A 4,375-nucleotide genomic window follows, 5' to 3' on the forward strand; every position below is an offset into this window, starting at 1 on the left:
TGACCATTGTATTTTGGAAGCACGTAATTATCTGATTCAGAAGTTCGTAGCTGGAGAGGAATTTTGTCTTAGTTTGACTCTGCCTCGAGTGTCACTCATATCTGATTTAGATGGTATTTAGGTAAGGGTTTCAACTTTAGGTAGAGTTGAATGGTGGAACAAGATAAGACTTTTCAAGTTATTGGGATGAAATGGATGTTTTTTTGGAGACGGAGTCTCGCTCTGTAGCCCAGGCTGGAGTGCAGTGGTGTGATCTCTGCTCAAGGCAACCTCTGCCTCTTGGGTTCAAGCGACTCTCCTGCCTCAGCCTCCTAAGTAGCTAGGATTACAGGTGCACACCACCTAGCCTGGCTAGTTTTTTGTATTTTTAGTAGAGGCAGGGTTTCCTTTTTTTTTTTTTTTTTTTTTTTTTGAGACGGAATCTCCCTCTGTCGCCCAGGCTGGAGTGCAGTGGCCGGATCTCAGCTCACTGCAAGCTCCGCCTCCTGGGTCTACACCATTCTCCTGCCTCAGCCTCCTGAGTAGTTGGGACTACAGGCGCCCGCCACCTCGCCCAGCTAGTTTTTTGTATTTTTTTAGTAGAGACGGGGTTTCACCGTGTTAGCCAGGCTGGTCTCGATCTCCTGACCTCGTGATCCGCCCATCTCGGCCTCCCAAAGTGCTGGGATTACAGGCTTGAGCCACCGCGCCCGGCCTGAGGCGGGGTTTCACTGCATTAGCCAGGATAGTCTCGATCTCCTGACCTTCGTGATCCACCCGCTTCAGCCTCCCAAAGTGCTGGGATTACAGGTGTGAGCCACCGTGCCCAGCCTGGCATACCTGGTTATATTCTTTAAGAAGCAAGCAGAAAAAAAATAAATAAAGCAAGTACTTGTTGCCCTTTTGGAGTTTTCTGTTTTTTGTTTTTGTTTTTGTTTTTGTTTTTTTCGAGACAAGGTCTAACTTGTTGCTCAGACTGGAGTACAGTGGTGCTATCTCAGCTCACTGCTATCTCTGCCCTGCGGGTTCAATTGATCTACCTCAGCCTCCCGAGTAGCTGGGACTCTGGATATGCAACATGACACCCAGCTAATTTTTGTATTTTTGTAGAGATGGGGTTTTACCGTGTTGCCCATGTTGGTCTTGAACCCCTGGGCTCAACAGGTCTGCCCGCCTTGGGCTGCCAAAGTGCTGGAAATAGAAGCGTGAGCCACCTCACCCATCCTTGTTGCCCTTTTACCCCTTTGCTTCCTCCTACTGCATCCTGGACATGAAGGCCAAAATTTCAGCAGCCATTTGGGACTGTAAAAAAAATATCAAGAGAGTCACATCCATAAGGTGCCAAACCAATGCCAGCAACAGTCTGCCTCTGAACCTCTCCTTACATGCGAAAAACTAACCTATCTGTTTAAGGCACTGTTAGTTAGATCTGTCACTGGCAGCCAAATGCAATTTGTAACTGACATGAGTCAGCTTTTTCATTAGAACTTTCACCATGTGCAAAACTACATCAGAAAGTTCGAATAGTACATAGAAGTTAGAAACAAATTTGTGTTTAGAGTTGACTTCTTAATTACTTTTATATAAAAACAGACTTGAAAATAGGTTTGTTCTTTTGAAGAAAGACTAGCAGTACTCAGCATTCACTTTGTTCAAATTCGCTGAGTATTCCAAATAACTTTGATGTGGGAAGAGAAGAGGAACCTTACTTGACTTTTGGTGATTGACACTTAATATGTAATGTTGGATTTTTTATTTAGCAGGGAGAGTTGGTGAAGTTAATGGTATACTATTTTTGGAAGATAAGTATGGAAAGGGCTTGAAAATCTTATGCTTGGGCACTTTGGACTTCTTTTTAAGCTTGCTCTTTGGAGTAAATCAGAGGGAAACAGAAAAGTCTGCTATTCCTGAATTAAAGGCTTTTGAATTATCTGGGAAATGGTTAAAATGCAAATTCTCATGTCATCCCAGAACCACAACTTAAGAAACAGTAAAAAAAAAAAAAAAAAAAAAAAAAAAAAAAATAGACTGCTCAGTTGACCAGCTGCCCGTTGATTTCTTCTTTTTTTTTTTTTTTTGAGACGGAGTCTCGCTCTGCCGCCCAGGCTGGAGTGCAGTGGCCGGATCTCAGCTCACTGCAAGCTCCGCCTCCTGGGTTCACGCCATTCTCCTGCCTCAGCCTCCCGAGTAGTTGGGACTACAGGCGCCCGCCACTGCCCCCGGCTAGTTTTTTGTATTTTTTAGTAGAGACGGGGTTTCACCGTGTTAGCCAGGATGGTCTCGATCTCCTGACCTCGTGATCCACCCGTCTCGGCCTCCCAAAGTGCTGGGATTACAGGCTTGAGCCACCGCGCCCGGCCTCTTTTTCTTTTTTTGAGAGACAGAGTCTTGCTCTGTCACCCAGACTGTAGCACAGTGGTATGATCACAGCTTACTGCAGCCTCAACATCCTGGCTCAAGCAACCCTCCCATTTCAGCCTCCCAAGTAGCTAGGACTACAGGCACATGCCACCACACCCAGCTATTTAAAAAAATAAAAAATTTTTTAGAGATGGGAGGGGGGGTCTCACTATGTTGCTCAGGCTGGTCTTGAACTCCTGACCTCAACTGATTATTCTGCCTTGGCTTCCCAAAGTGGTGAGATTACAGGTGTGAGCTATGGTGCTTGGCCCCTATTGAAATTTATAAGAAATTACAGAAGACACTGAATAAGGGCAGTCTGTTAAGACAGTATGATTCTTTGACCTGGGAGGCAGAGACCCTTTCAGAGTGCCCATGAGGTCAAAATTCGTTATAATGGCCAGGCACAGTAGCTCATACCTCATGCTGTAATCCTAGTGCTTCGGGAGGCTGAGGCAGGAGAATTGCTTGAGGACAGGAGTTTGAGACCAGCCTGGGCAACATAGTGAGACCACATCTTTAAAGGAAAAAGAAGAAAAAAATTGTCATAATAACGTTAAGATACTATTTGGTACAAAAAGTAGCCAGGTGTGGTGGCGTGCACCTGTAATCCCAGCTACTTGGGAGGCTGAGGCAGGAGAATCTCTGTTGCCTGGGCAACAGAGCAAGATTCCAACTCAAAAAAAAGATATTATTTGGACTTTTTTACAATTCTCAAGTAAATAGTGGAGTTTCCAAGTAATTACATGACAGGTACACAATGGAATTAATGGAATGCAGAAGCACATAAGAACCTAGATCTCTTTTATTAAAGAGATCATGACACTTTTAATTTCTAATATAAGTATTGATAATCCATATAACAAAACTTTTTTCATGTCCAGTTTTTCTGACAACCAAAAAATTGCCTAATTAGCAAATTAAACTAGTGTACTTATGAATTAAAGTAAAGATTACTATTTTTTTTTGTAAATACTTTTGTTTTGGCCAGGAGCAGTGGTGTAATCTCAGCACTTTGGGAGGCTGAGGTGGGCTGATCGCTTGAGGCTGGGTGTTCAAGACCAGCCTGGGCAATGTGGTGAAACCCTATCTCCACTAAAAATACAAAAAATTAACTGAGCATGGTGGCACGCACGTGTAGTCTCACCTGCTCAAGAGGCTGAGGTGGGAGGATTGCTTGAGCTTGGGAGGTCGAGGCTGCAGTGAGCCGAGATTGTCCCACTGCACTCCAGCCTAGGCAATGGGAATGAGACCCTGTCTCAAACAACAACACAAAGTTCTGTTTTGCAAAACTAGGATTTTGTTGTCGTTGTTTAGTTATGGAGTCTCACTGCCTTTACTTGCCCATCATCCATTGTATCCTCTTCTGCTTAAGAGTCCCCAGTTTTCAGTCAGGCACGGTGGCTCACGCCTGTAATCCCAGCACTTTGGGAGGCCAAGATGGGAGGATCCTCTGAGGTCAGGAGTTCGAGACCAGCCTGGCCAACATATCGAAACCCCATCTCTATTAAAAATACAAAAATTAGGTGGAAGTGGTGGAGTGCGCCTATAATCCCAGCTACTCAGGAGGCTGAGGCAGGAGAATCATTTGAACCCGGGAGGCAAGGTTGCAGTGAGCCAAGATTGTGCCACTGCACGCCAGCCTGGAAGACAGAGGGAAACTCCATCTCAAAAAAAAAAAAAAAGTCCCAAATTTTCTAATGGGGAGCCACCTCCCCCAGTGATCTCAGTCTATGAGGTTCAAGAGGAGGTAAGCACTACTCCTGGATTCCAGCATGTGCATGTAACGCAGGCCTAGACCATCAGTGTATTCGATATACCTAGAACAATGATGGGTGCAGGCATCTCCCCGTGCATGACCCAATCAAACAACGCAACTCCACTCTGGGAGTCATTAGAACTGTTCTGAAAGAGGCACTGTCCTGACACTGGGATTGCTGAAAGGATAGAATATAAACTTGGAGTCTTATCACTGTAAAGGAAGAGCATACCCAAC

This window comes from Macaca thibetana, chromosome 2 (genome assembly GCF_024542745.1).
Source record: "Macaca thibetana thibetana isolate TM-01 chromosome 2, ASM2454274v1, whole genome shotgun sequence".
NCBI classification, from domain to species: Eukaryota; Metazoa; Chordata; class Mammalia; order Primates; family Cercopithecidae; genus Macaca; species Macaca thibetana.